Source organism: Ixodes scapularis, unplaced genomic scaffold (assembly GCF_016920785.2).
Source record: "Ixodes scapularis isolate PalLabHiFi unplaced genomic scaffold, ASM1692078v2 PGA_scaffold6__148_contigs__length_123643588, whole genome shotgun sequence".
Taxonomy (NCBI): Eukaryota; Metazoa; Arthropoda; class Arachnida; order Ixodida; family Ixodidae; genus Ixodes; species Ixodes scapularis.
Window position 1 is genome coordinate 65,580,990 of NW_024609881.1, and position 15,339 is coordinate 65,596,328.

Below are 15,339 nucleotides of genomic sequence, written 5' to 3' on the forward strand. Positions count from 1 at the left end.
AAGGGATACTACAACAAAATTTCGGTGCTTATTCTTTGGTCTATACGTGTTCAGAAGAGCAGTATCACATCGGACACGCCAATATGTTGTTAAAAAAGAGAGAAAAAGGCATTAAAAAAAATTAGGCGATTAGGAAAGAGCACCTTCTAGATGTATAGGAACCTTGACAGGTAGTGACCGATAACTGTCTCGCTTAGAACCATACATGCTTTGAACCTGACGTCATCTTGACAGCTCAACGGCCAGCAGAACAGACAAGGGGAGGGAGCAACTCCACACTCAACGGGACTCTCTTTTGTGTGTACCAAGATTATAGAATATTAATTTGTCACTCAAAATTACACAAAAGCAGCTTTGGGGTTTGTTGCGGTGGCCTGATCGCTGGCATGCTTCGACCGCTTTTGTTGCTTGAACAGCTAGGGCATCCTGACGATGTCTGCCTCGCCGCAGCTTTGCTCATCCCAAGAGAAACTACATCACAATTGCACCGGATGTGACGTGCTCTCTGGTGGCTGCTCTCCGAGCGCTTGCCAGTCTGGCCTGTTTATAATGAAAAATATAGCCATAAGGCTCAAAAGGGAAATGTATGATTGTCATTTACGGGTATTGTGGATCATGTTCAGCCTATTTCTGAACATGGCGGGTACATTTCAAATTTCGTTGAAGTATTCTATTAAAGAGAACAGCATTAATATCATACATTTCCTTCTCTGAATGTGCAGGTGACAGCGGCTATGCCTTGGAGCCTTGGCTCATCACCCCTGTCCCTGGATTCCACGCGACCTCCACCGCATGCGGCCGGTTTAATAAGGCACATTCTTCGATGAGGTCCGTTGTGGAGCGCTGCATTGGGCTGTTGAAGAGCAGATTCCGGTGTCTGCAAAGGCACCGGGCTCTGTTTTATCATCCCACAACAGCCACCGTTATTATATCGGCGTGTGCAGTGCTCCACAATATCTGCCTTTCATCGAATGAGCCAGAACCGGAGCCAGACTCTGACCCTGACGAGCCAGGGTTGGAGTCTGGGCCGAGCTCGGACGGTTCTGAGTCGAGCTCGGAGGGGTCAGCGGCGGATGACGAGAGGCCGGCTCCTGCCCACCCTCGGGTCAGCCTCTCAGACAGGGGGAGGGCTCTGAGGCAGTGCCTTGTTGCCCAGTTCTAAACCTGCCACAGCCGTGCCGCTCCGGAGCCCCACGCAAGCCACGGTGGCAGTCCCGCCCACCAGGGACACCACCAGCGCCAAGGAGTCCGTCGCCACAACGGAAGTCCCGCCCATCAGGGACACCGTCGGCGGCAGGGAGCCCCTCATCGTCCTCGCCACGGTGGCACTCCCGCACACCAGGGACGCCACCGGCGACAGCGAACCCTTCGTCGTCCTCGCCTCAACTGACGCCCTCGCCACCAGAGAAGCCCTCCCCGTGGCAGTATGTACTGCACTTGTTGTTCCACAGTCATGGCCGTCCATAAGCTCCACAGTGTCAACTCCGCCTTGCAGTTCGTCGCACAACCACCATGCTACCTTTACGGACATTTAGTACTGCCTCCGAAAAGCTATTCGGTGCATCAGTTATGTTGATAGAGCCTTTTTTTTCATTTGTAAGCAGGGTGCACAAATTTTTTGGACAATAGCAGAACATTTTGTAGGGTTATGAAGCTAGCCTTTGCAAGAGACTGAGAACTCAATGAGGCTACTGGTGAGACCTTTTTTTTTTTTTTACTACAATATATTGTTTGTATCGGGTAATCTATTATGGCTACCACAGAGCCAGGTGTATTACTCGATAATCGCAGATTAGATTCGTGCCAACTTGAATGTATAAAGAAGACAACAAGTAGTTTGTTTTTGAAAGTCCTTTCTTTTTTTTATAACAATGCCGTAACGTGAAAAATAAACATGTTTGAAAACACAGGTTGCAATGCTTTCTTTAAAGTGAAATTGAGCATGGACTAGTAAACACCGTATACATTCTTTGTCATTATCAAGGATATATCACAGACATTATTTCACACTTCACTTAATTCAGCACAGTGTCATTTCGTTTGTGTTTTGTCACACATTTGAAAACACAGGTTGCAATGCTTTTTTTTAAAGTGAAATTGAGCATGGACTAGAAACACCGTATAAATTCTTTCTCATAATCAAGGATATATCACAGACATTATTTTACACTTGACTTAATTCACCACACTATCATTTCGTTTGTGTTTTGTCACACATGGAAGCATGACAGATTCCATAGTTGAGGCATGTTGAGATCAACAATGATATAAGAAAACAAAAAACAGGGACACAGACGAAGGGAAACACGACAAGGCGCACTCTCATCCGTTTTTTTCAGCGCCTTTTTTGTTTGCCATGAACCAACTGGCCCAAATCTCCACTTTATTGCGATATAAGAAAAATCGCAAACCCAGAGGCTAGTTTCAGGCGGAAGAAAGCTACAAGTATAAAATTCCTATGGCACAAGCCACTTGGCACCTTTGATGAAAAAGCACACACTACATATTGCTGTCCTACAAACATGAGGAATGGCTAGTTTTAGCATATATCTGTCATGCCTGTTGCCAAGAGTATATTACTAACTTGCTTCACTGGTTATAGTGACTCCAATAAACAAGTACAGAAGGCACAGTTCTTTGTAAACAAAATATGAACTAAAAAAGCATGGACGGACTTTCCCGTAATGTCAACATTGTTGTAAAGATGTTTAGACAGCAGAACATCAGCCTTCCTTTAAGCAGTGGCTCACTCATAGTATTATTCACTGTATGGCGAGCCCAGTGTGCGTAGGAACTTGTCCATTAACACGCACCACATACCAGTGGCACAAAAGAACATATTTCTTGTCTCCGCCTGGAGAACAAAACAAAAAAAGAAAAAAATGAATACCAACTTGGAACATAAAATAATCATCCATAAAACTAAATTATATCTGGCTGGACTCAGCGGTGCTGGGCTCGGCTGGGCTCGGTGGGGCTGGGCTCGGTGGGTCTGGGCTCGGCGGGGCTGGGCTCGGCGGGGCTGGGCTCGGCGGGGCTGGGCTCGGCGGGGCTGGGCTCGGCGGGGCTGGGCTCGGCGGGGCGGGGCTCGGCGGGGCGGGGCTGGACTTGGCTGGGCTGGAGGGGTGGCTGGGCAGGGCTCGGCAGGTCTTGGCTTCGCAGGGCTCGACTTCTCTCGGCAGTCAGCAGCAGAACGACCTCGACGAGCACGCGGGTCGTGTTTTGGAGTTTCAGGGCCACCGCTTGTGTGGCGCGAGCTTGCTCCTGGTTCGACTCCGCAACAGCCTCCATGCGGTGGCTGAGGGTATCGATTGAACGCAGGAGCTGGAAAGACGGGGCATTTAATGCGCAGCAACAACATATTTCTAGACACCCAGAGGGCGTGAAAACCTTGCATATGTCACAGTTCGGTTTGCATTATGCTTTTGTAGATCTCCATTGCCCTCTGCTGCAGTCCCACTTTCACAGTGGCATCTTTATTAAACTCGTACCTACTTAGTCATGTTACGGAGTTCTATGTTTGAGCCAATACCTGGCCTTGGAACTCCACGTCCCGCGCGTCCCTCGTCTCGTTCTGCTGCACCTGCCGAGTCTGGTTGGCGACTGCCTGCATGGCAGCCTCGTCGTGCCGCTCCTGCCTCGACATTCGGGGGGTGGCACGAGGCGCCGTGGGCCGCACCCGGCGCCTTGCAGGTGGCCTGACATCTGCCAGGAAACAAAGAATGCTTCTGTCATATCAGACAATCCTAGTTGTCTTCATGAGAGGTCTCACGCCGCGAGGTGGAGGGCACCGGCTCGGCTGCCTGCTGCCCGTGACCTGCCTGGGCGCCCGTGGGTCTCCCCTAGAAGGGAATTTGTAAGTCTTAGTCAGCACACAGGACTTGTCTGCATTTTCTAGATATTGAGAGTGGGTTTGTTGAGGCTGCATTCCACTCAGGAGAAACAAAATTACACTGTTTCAGAGGTAGTGCCATTCATGTCTAGGATTGACTCCCCAAATATGTCTAGTGGCAGCTCAAAAGGTTGCACTTCCCCTGTTTTTGTGAAAATGTACCTCTGTGATACAGAAATTGAATCTTACGACAGCGTGCACACAATACAACTGAGGGTTGCAACAACCACAAAAGCAAGAAGAAAAAGGACTACACAAAAACTACAGATGTTTTGGCCTTAGAAACTCCAGTATTACTGCAATAAATATAGTGTTTTTTTTCGTAAGTGCTTTTGTTTTAGATTTTGCCTTTACGTGGATGAATTAATCCGCCCTCCGATTCGCTGAATTATAAAAAGTGCCAGCACCTTTAATGCATATATTCACATTCACAGGGGCGGATTTAGAGGGGGGGTCGGATGTCCTGACCCCCCTCTTGATTTCTGCACGTGTAAAATTTAGGGCATTAAACAAGGGAGAGGGGGAGGGGGTTCCTAAACATATGTTACGCTGACCAACACCTGATCCCCCCCCCCCCCTCAGGAAATTTCTGCATCCGCCCCTGCATTCATATTTATCACATTTCACTGCGGTATACATCTTAGCTCACTGATAATAAAACCCTGCACGGATATTCTCCATTGGGATTGAACAGCTACATGTGCAATAGTATGTTAGGTTCAAGCGTGCACTCACCTCGGCCTCGTCCTCAAAAGCGGGGACGAAAAACCCAGGAGCGCCCAGGGCCGAGTCCTCGCCCACCAGCGTCAAAATACGTGCGTATGATGACGCCAGTGAGCGCACCCGGCCGCCTCCTCCCCCAGTTTGCCTGCGAGTAAAGGAAGTAATTCAATAGCTTGGTCCACACTATGAGTAGACGACGCAAATTACCTCGCCTGTTTCGCCAGCTCGGCTGCCCGCGCCCGCGCCTTCGACACCCGCACGGCCCAGTACCGTTTCCAAGCTTCCGGCTCCTTCCTCGGAGGCCCGAGGTAGTTGAGCCGGGAGGTTAGCTCGGTCCAGAGACGAACTTTGTCGTCTCTGGACAGGGCCGGGCTGTGCTCAGTTGCACCGCGTACCAGAGAGGGGTTCTCGAACATAAATGTATCGAGTTCCTCCCTCTGGGCCGCGGTCACACGTTGCCTGCTCCCGTCGTCCATGTTGTTTGAACCATAGTCACTGACAATTTAAGAAACGCAGGGTACTGCAAGACTGGAACCTTTTATTATCGCTCCGCAGCCAATGAGATAGCCGCATTAGCCGATGAGAACGCCGAGGAACCAATCACGACGCAAGAAGAGCGAGCATGACAGGCCACATCCTCCCGTTTCTTGAGCCGTCATCAGTGACAGTGATTTGAACTAGGCGCTCATTTGCATCCCGCATGTTGTTCTAACCTTTTATGCGAGTTTACTTTATCTAATATTTTTTGGAACCGCTACAAAATCAGTTGTTCATTTCAATAGAACACGTGTATTTTTTTAATCTGACAAGTTCCTTTAAAAAAGAGCCGATGTGAAGGTCGCCGCCGCAAGGGATTGGCTGCCATCGCTTGACTAAAAGCACAAAATGCCTTTCCGGTTGCCGGAGAAACGGACGCTTGCGTAGGGACAAGGCTCCAGATAGGTACCGCCGGGAAAGCGTAGGTACGGCAGGGGGACAGCGTAGCTACTTCCGCTCTTCGGCGGTTGGCTCTTGACGCCTCTGAAGTGAGTGACAGACGCCAATCTTGCCATGTCGTCACGGCGTCAAAGAGGGCGGTTTCGCGGTGCGCGCCGTTGCTTGGTTACGGTCCTGCTGCCGCTACGTCACTTCTGTTTCTAGTTTCTCGAAAGTCCAACATAGGTCCCCAGTATTACTAATTGTGCGCGAATGGTGTTATGCGAGGCTGTTTTTCTTTTTTCCCCGATGCCGAGGCCGTTTACTCGCTTAAGGTCGATCAGTTGCGGCGGAACTCTTTGGGAGACGGATTGAAAAATGGGGGGGGGGGGGGGGGGGGGGGGGGCGGCAAAGGCGGAAGAGGAGGGTGGGGGTTGATTTCCTCCCTCCGCCGTATTGTTTACTGGTAAGCTACAATGTTTGGAAGAGCGCGGTGCCCCTCCATCGCCGACGCCACTCCCCGTACTTGCGTGCTGAGAGCTGGACCCGACAAAAACAGCGATTAATTGATCGAGCAAGTTCGTAGCTTTCGCCGCCACAGTCGTCTGCAGACGCCTTCATTTTCGCAGTTCGTACCCAGAAAAAAAATTGCCAAAAATTGGTGCCGCGATGAATTTACCCCATGGTGATTAATGCAGAGCATACCACTTCCGATCGCAAAAATTTGTGCCTGCGAAATAATTTTTCACGCTGGCATTTATTCCTCACGAAATGTCGAGCTCTAAAGATCATTTGCTGTACGCGTGTTTCGTATGATCCAACGCACGTGTAACGAATTTCACACCGCCAGAAACACTTTTTTTCCGAACTCTGATCTCCACGAGATCACAATACCAATGTTTCTGTTGTAGTGGCACGGCAGAGTCTATACTTGTTTTGCTCCAGTCTTTATAAGAGGGACGCTGTAATCCGATTCTACTCAATTATGGTGTACTAGATAGCGCTATATTTGCAGAGCTAGATTTCTTTTTTTGTAGTTGCATCGAAATATATTTCAGCTTTTAAGTTACTTGTTATTTAGCATGTAAATTTACAAGCTTATCTACATTGAAGGCAGCAAATATCTTGCCAGCACTCATGCTACGTCTTTGAAGTATATTGCGTTAATATAATTGACCAACCTTTGATTTTTATTTGTCAGTGCCTCAAGGGAAGCAAGGAGAAGGAGTGGATCCCCGCCCCTGCCCGTTTCGATCTGGATGAGCATCGTACCGGCGTGCGGTTGTGTATCACTACTGCGTGGTGCGCGTTAAAGACCCCAGGCTAGCGGTTGTACCGCGCTGGCTAAATTACTCTACAGCTGAGACAGCAGACGCCCACTGAGGCAAGCTAACTTCCGACTGGATAAACATACACACACTTTTTTTTTTCAGAAGGAGTGGGATTATGTAGAGAAGCTAGTGGGTTTTTCTGGTACGAAGCTGTCGGAAGTAAGGTCAGAATGGAAAAAGCACCACGAAGTTCCGCCTGGTCCCAAACAGCCACAATAATGAACACGGAATTCAGAAGAATAGTAATACGAAGGACTTACGCAGGCAGCCACACTTTGAGTTCGCAATGACATTTGATTATGATCACAAATATTCCTGCTTTGCTCAAGGTGGCCTAGTTTACACACCATATTGGTGATCTTTAGTGCAGCAAGAATATTTTTTCTCAGAATTAAACGTCGTTGTTAATGTAAAAAATGTAGCTGTCTGTGTAAGTCCTTCGTGTTTTTATTCTTTTTACTTCTGTGTTCATTATTTCATTTTTTTTTCATGATTTAGTCCTTTTGTTTTTGTTTCTTATGTGTTCATTATTTTATTTTTTATTTTTATGAGATTTTAGTTAAATATATGATGCCCTCGTCATTTTTTAGTCCGGGAAACAGTGGTGACCTCGTCGTGTTCAAGGAGCAGTAACGACCTTTTCATCTCGTATAGCTTCCGCGGCGAACAACGGTGTCTGTGTGCGTGTGTGATGTGTTAATCACACGGGAATATTTGGCAACCGAACGGAAAAACAAGGCCAGCGAGGAGCGACTGGGGGCTTTGAACATCACACGGTGCAAGGAAGGACTTCAACGACGAGGCTAGCAAGCAAGCCCTTGTCAAAACTGCTGTGCTCGACCGGAGAGTTGAATCAGGACTGTGACTCTGTGAGTAAGAATCATCAACTTTGGAACTTCCGTATAGTTTACAGCTTAATTGTTGCCTTCCGTTTGTTTTATTTTAATAGGTGTCTGTGTGCCGATACATTTTTAGTTTATTTTAATGGTTGTCCGTGTGATATTACAGTTTTGTTCCTTATAATTTTTTTCTTGAACAGGGAAGTGCTTGTTTGGGGTTTTCACGCTTTCTTGTATAAAACTTCTTTTGCAAACCATACTCTCGGTCTGCTCTCTCGACAACCAATCCCGCAAAGGGCTGTGACTTTCCGACGTCGAATGATATGTTACAATGTTTTCTAACTAGCGATCGCCTACATTCTATCTTTGTAGCATACATATTTGTTGAATAACAAATTCCGAACCAGGCCAATAAAGATTGGTCAGTGGACTATTCTGTAGATATATCTACGTGAACACACGTTTGGGGCAGTGTGGGATAGCAGTACGATGTATATTTTGTGGATACTCATAGAAATGCGTTATATGATCCCATGTCTGGACCTGGAAAGTATGGTAACTGTCCCATGGCAATAATTTTCATGTGATGCCAGAAGGAGCATCACATGAAAATTGCTTTATATGGGGTGGGTACCCTATCTACCAGACCCAAACACGGGATCATATAAAGCAGTCTATATATGGTATATAAGGAATTGGGCAGATATGGATATATAAGGAATTGGGCAGATATGGATATATAAGGAATTGGGCAGATATGGGTATATAAGAAATTGGGTAGATATGGCTATATCCATCCAGATATGGCCTGATTGTGCATATCTGGCCATATCTGCCCAATTCCTTATATATCCATATCTGTATTTTTTAATATAAGTCCAGATATGACATTTCTGTAAGGGTAGATGCAACATGTTTTTTAGAGTGTGCGTCTAACACATATTCTTCACATTGAATGTGCTAACTTTCTTCACGACCATATCCATAATTGTATCCCCATTCTACCTAAAAGTTAAGTTTTTATTTTGACACTTGAGTTTTCTACAGCACTTTTCTACACATCTCAACTTGTCGAGCCGTACTCATGCCCATATGTCTTGTCTTTCAGTATTACATCAATATTTAAATGTGTTGATGACGAGTGAGAGTTCAAGGAACCGAATCTGTGATGCGAGTTTAGCAAGACCAATACAAATCTCTACAAAGAAAAATTTGTTAAAGGGGGCTGTATCTGCATAAGAATGGCACTTGCCATGCTAAATAAATGCAAACTCTTGTTAGTTATGCAAGTATCACAGTGCTGCGCCATTCGAATGTATCAGAAACAAGCTCAGTGGCATACAATGTTCTTTCTGAATATTTCAATCGCCAAATTCACAGCCTAGAAGTTTTATTCAAGAACTTTCCCCACCACAAGTTTTTTTAGAGATTTGAGCGACCAACTCATGCATGACTATGTGGCAAATATTCTTTTCATTTTCATGTGAATTATGGTTTACAAGGTCTAGTTTGCATTGATTTATTGCATTCATGCTGAATCTCGGAAGGGTTCTCTGGCTATGAATAAAGAGATAAACATTTCTGGAAACCAAAAATTTGAGAACGAACGAAAGGAATGATATTAGAGCGGTATCTTAGATTTTCTTTTCTTTTTCTTATCTCTAAGTTTCAGTCTATTTCATGTAAGGAATTTAGATTTTTAGAGTGCATCTGTTAGGCACCCGTTTACCGGCGTCAGCGTCGGAGTCCTTGCCCGCTAACCTTAGCGGGAAATTAAACAAATGTTTGAGGTCACGTGGCGTCAATTTTTTCACTAAATCTGGCTGAGAAACTGAAATCGTTCATTGATGACGTGACAACAAGTCATGTGACGTCATTTTCCCTATTACATTTAGCAGGGAAACTGAAGTGGTGTTGTCACGCGATGTCAATTTCCCGGTAAATTTAGTGGGGTAAATTAACCAGTTCAATTTAGTGAACAATGTTTCCCGCTATATCTACTGGGACATTTAGCAAACATTTTTTCACTAAATTTAGCGTGAAATTTAGCGAAAGATTTCCCGCTAATTTGAGCGGGTAAATTTCCCACGTAATAGAGCGTGTCAATTTATATGCTAAACTAGTGAAACGTCCCGCAAAGTAAGAGGGAGCAGAAGAGAATGGGGGGCATACCCTCCCCTCCGTACCCTTCCATCCTCCTCCTCAAGAGCTCCGCTCTAATTTCGCAACACAGAGAATTGTAAACGCCTGTCATTTTTCATCTTATGTTCATTAAAATTTTATAACGGAGGTGTGCTCGCAGGACAAATCTGGCTTGTGCTGATCCTCTACGAGCAAGTTAAGAACTCCTGACCTCAAGAGCTCAAGGGACACCTTTGTTCAGTATTGAATTTGTATTTATCATCTTTCGAGAAAAGTTAAGCTTTGCTGCGTGCAATTCTTCTAGAAAGAATTGCACGCAGCAAAGGAAAAGATTCTGGAAAGCTTCGTGGACCTCGGATGAGAGCTTATTGGTATGCAAACATCATACTTGTTTGAAAGTACTCGTTGATGTAGAAACTCGCTGACATTGTCCGCGAGTCTCTCCCAAACGATGCAGGCGGCGAAGGAACCATACAATCATAGTAATAAGGGACATTGTATAGTGTTTTCCTTTTTATTTTTTTTGCTTTACAGATTTCTTTAAAAAAAAGAACGCAAAAGCTACTCTTGCGCGGTGTGCGCAGGTGAGTTATGTGGCCAGGGGGGCATAGTATAAAGGGCTAACTGCAATGCTGAGTCGGCTTATTAAAAGGAAGCGTAACACTTCTTTAAAAAAAAACAAAAAAACTAGCTAGATGTGATTGTAGCCTAGTTTTATATCGTGAATCTGAACTAGTGAATTCATAAGATGATCTTTCGGCCGCCAAGCGAGTGTCGCTTGAGGGCGGCGGGATCAATCGCAAGCTTGCGAGGTATATTCTCCCATACTGGCACAGGTCGTGACTTAGTTTTGTGCCCCTTTTAAATATAGCGCGTGTGTGCATAGCTTTAATAGGCGCTGAAGATGTGTGAAAGTCGAGATTTCGAAACCTCCTTTTCTGACGTCACCCTCCGGGAAAGAGGGCCTTCAGCGGTACTTTGAAAATGATTCTATGGAGCCTCGATCCACCAAATTAACAAATAATATTGATATTCGAGATCCTGGAGGTCAAACAAAGATTAAATTGTGTTTCCTCAAATAAAAAAAACCGCTTCAGCTTCCTCTAAGTATAATATGTTCCTTAAAGTTTTAATTAGTGAAAATAGACTCATTGTTCCAATTAGAAACTTGCTAAGCATCATCAAACAACACTAAACCAACACTTTTTATGAAAATATAAACCAGGAACAGCATTTCACGATGTTTTACACTCGAAGAAATAGAGGGTGTAGCCCTTACACCCCTGTTGGATATACGACACCCTATTCTTCAGTTGGGTGTACAGCGACTGACGTTGAACTTAAGCAAGCGGCTTGATAGTCGATTTGTACAACTTATTACAAAAGCTTACGTAAGTGTAACTAGCTGTAAAAACATCGGGGTTTTCTGTGCCTTACTGCAAAACTTTGGTGTTTTGTTTTTGCACTCTTTGATGCGTACATTAACTGTTTAATGTCTTGTATCGCACCGTGATCAAGCCTCTCGTAAAAGTTGGGGCCGTCAGCTCGATGTCAGTGCGCGGTATGGCGAACTGAAGTTTTGGGGTGTCGAATATGTGACTAGGGGTGTAAGGGCTACACCCTTTTTATTCTAGAGTGATAAAAAATGCTCAAATTGGACGCGTTTCTAGAGTTGGATTTCGTATATCAGAGCGATCCTTGCGCCCTCGATCCTGCTGCCCAGTGGCCGCAGTGCGAAGCCACCCCTCGCCTCCCTCGTAGGATGGAGGAAAGCGGGGCGCACGTGTGGTCGCATGTCTAAGCCCCTGGGGCGGTTTGCTCATCTCGCGGCCGCGCCCGCGGCCGCGGCCAAGAGGGATTGTTATGTCACATGACCAGCTCCATTGGCACAAGGAAGTACCTAGCGTCCCTGCCTAATGGCAGAGAAGTTCGTGTCGCTTCGAATACAAAATTCTAATTTCGCTCGCAGAAACTGACTGGGCTTTCAACTGGAGTTCAATTAACCGCCCCTTCGTGCTTTAGGAGCGGCAAGTAAAGTTACGGCCAGAGGAAGTAAATATTAGCCAATAGAAAGGAAAAATTACTGGAGAGAAGAGCGGTGCCAGTATATTTACATACCTGCGGGAAAGCTGGAGACTCAATTTTTCTGTAGTCGAGAGGTCAGAGTGCCAAGACTTCTCGTCGCGACGTGAAAGTTCAGAGTTTAAACAGCGCCAGGAACTTTTTTTATCCTTTTATTTATTTCTCTTCCTCTGTCTTTTTCCTTCGACCAAGTTTCCCAGCATTTACCACAGTCTCGGGTATTCTACGTCATGATCAACTTCCACCATCTCGCCTGCGCACTCACTGTTTAGCTTTTTTATTATTATTATTATTAACACGACTGCAGTGTGTATTGGTTCTAAATTGGCGTCTCCGGTTATTTAAAAGAGTCGTAGCAAGAGCGTTGTATATTTAAGAACGCATAAAAGTGTAGTTGCTGGGGAAAGGATGCTTGTTTCGGCCTCGTTCGTGTGAAGTCATATCGATGGTGTAATCTTGGTTTCCTTTTAATGAACATTATAAAACGATCCTATTAGCCCGTTAACTTGGCTTGACCATGCTTTCCTTTTAATGTACAGTATGAAACGATTGTATTAGCGCGTTAACTTGGCTTGATCTTTTTTTTTCTCGGTGTGTCGATTCAAAAGGTGGAACAAGCAGTAAAAACCACTGACGTCAATGGCAATTGCTAAATCGCACATCCCCGCTCTGCGAGGGCGGCCACGGGACGGCCTTCTTGCATGGTAAATTTTTTCGTTTTGCTAGCGTTTTGCTGCGGTTTTCCAGCGTGCTATAGACACGTTTTCTTCTCGTTCGTCGTCATTTGCCGAAGACGTTCTTTAAGATCCTGTGTGAGGCGTGATACTTGCCTATGAGAACACGTGGAAATTTTTATGAAAGCGCAGTGCCGCAGGAAAAAGGCAATGCTCGTCGAAAGCAAATGTCGCCGGTCTCGCGGCGTGATGAAAGCTTCCTTGTCACGCCGAGTGCTGCATCTTTTTGCCTTCGCACGCTCATAAACTGATCAAGAATCGACGCCGCACCAAAGTTCTGGACGTGTTCGCGCGTAGATGCCTTGAGATAATTTATATATACATATCGGCCACGGAGTTCTGGATCCTCCAGCTGTTCCGGTGCGTTGCTATCAGTAAAGGGGGGGGGGGGGATCTGTACGTGTTCTTATCTACTATTCACCATGGCTATGTTACAAATCTACTATAATGAATCACATGGGAGCACGAATAGAGCAAAGCTCTGGAGCAAGGAGGGTTTTCGAAAGCAAAAGTACAAGACGGCGAGAAATTAGATCTTTGAGGTGCGGCCCATATGGTCATGTGCAATTTGTTGACCAATCAAAATTAGGCGAGCCTCGCTCTAACGTCAAGAGCAATTAAGTAGTTTGATAATGAACCAGCACTGATCAGTGATGAGAAGCTGTTTTGCGCAGTATTCTGTAAATCGTCTAGGGAAGAAAACCCGATGTACCTTCACCTTCTTCCGTCGCTACTGGACGCTGGATTAAGCACGTTTCTGGACTGCGAGTGCCGCAAGTGTGCAGTCGTCACAGTAAAGTAAGACGCTGATCCAGAGACGCATGCGGCTTAACGCACACTGCACTCGCAAAACACATTCACTCGGCGTCGATTCTTGAACGGTATAAAGCGTGCGAAAGCACAGAGACGCAGCAATTCGGCATGCCGAGACAGCTTTGAACACGCCGCCACACCGGCGAAACTTGCTTTCGACGAGTTGCGCCTTTTTTCCTGCGACACTGCGCTTTCGTAAAACTTTCCACGTCTTCTCATCGGCCTCACCAAGGATATTAAAGAACGTCTTCGGAGAATGACGACGAACGAGTAGAAAACGTGTCGATAGCACGCTGGAAAACCGCAGCAAAACGCTAGCAAAACGAAAAAATTGTCCATGCTAGATGGCCGTCCGGTGGCCGCACTCGCGCTACAGCGAACATACGGGGATCCGCAATCCAGCATTTGTCATTGAGATCAGTGGTAAAAACCGTGTAAGGCCCAGTAGTGCAAGTGGATGATTTGGACGATTTGTAAAAATGATCACAGTAAAAAAAATAAAACACACGCGCAAAATATAAAAAAAAAATTCAATTCCTGGCGCGACCTGAATTTCGAACTTTCACTCCGCCACGACAAGTTCCAGCGTTTCTTCCTTATGCGGAGGGCAAGTTCGTCCGCTTCTTGCGCAGGGGTTGCGGTGACGTCTGAATGCCGAGCTCTGATTGGCTCGAGTGGAAAGAGAGTGGTTCGCCGAGACCCACTATCTGAGCGTCGTCTGTTTTTTGCAACATCGTTTGCTATTCAACAGCTGTGTTACTTTACGAGCGAGCTCGACTTCGCCTTTCAGAGAGGACAGACGAAATACCTCGAGCGGTTTAATGCGTTTTTATCTAACAACTAGGAGACTCGTATCAAGGAGCGAAGCCAAAGGACTCACGAGTGAGGGAGCCAGCGCGCCGAGGTTTGTTCGCTACAACAGAGAACGAGGATTGTTAGCATCCACAAGTTCCCTCCTTTCGTGTGAGGCGTCGAGCGTATTGCGGAAGTTATGTCGGAGACTTGATGACACCAAGTAGTAATTATTGTTTTTATTTTTTGGCGAAATTTTATGGAATCTTATTTTTCTATGCCCTGTTGTTTAAACAGACGAACACTTGCTCGGCGGTAACCCAACGGACTTTAATTAGCCCTCTGTATTTGCTCAAGTCACATTTTTCTAAGCTTACTGTCTTAACATGCAGGGATAAAACACGCTGCTTCCTTCAGTCTAGTGCGCGTGCCGCCCCAGACATGTAAGGGCATCACAGACCTGTTCTTGTTCTTTTTCGTGCGGCTAGGAGCTGCTTGTCTCTATAAGAGTGCAAAGTGCAGAAAACCACGCACCTATTTAATGGAATAAAGTCTAGTTTGTATGGGAATTAATTAAACAGATCGCTCCACCAACTAAAAATGGGTATGCACCACCATCCACCGAATCAAGGAAGAGCTCTCAATCTGTCAATCGTGCCAGAAATTTAAAATGCGACACACCGTCGTGAACGCGCCGACCACACCATAAGACGCAGCACGTTTTCATTTCCCCTGGTAACACTGCCCCTTGGACAGGCCCTGATCGTAGCCGACCTCTAAATCACACCGGACTGAAGCGGAACGTTCTAATTTTTTTTTTAACCAGCAACCACGCGAAGGAGTCCCGGCTATTGCCAAAGCTGCTACAGCACGTCCGCCATTGCCGACGCCGAAATGTTTACATCCGCGACTCCCCCGCCAAGGAGACGCAGCTTCGTATAATTTCCTCCCCCACCTTCACACCTCCTTTCCTATGCGCAGAAGACCGAAATGCGCCCAGCTGCAAGGCGCAGACAGCGGAAGGCTAAGGCGTTCCACGCTGGCGTTGGTATATAAATATACTGCCACCGCTTTTA

At 46.1% G+C, this 15,339-nt stretch overlaps 1 pseudogene; it reads left to right on the forward strand.

Moving 5' to 3' along the window:
• Nucleotides 1–823: 823 nt before the first annotated feature.
• LOC121838392 lies at nt 824–1,697 on the forward strand (annotated as a pseudogene).
• The last annotated feature ends 13,642 nt before the right edge of the window (nt 1,698–15,339 follow it).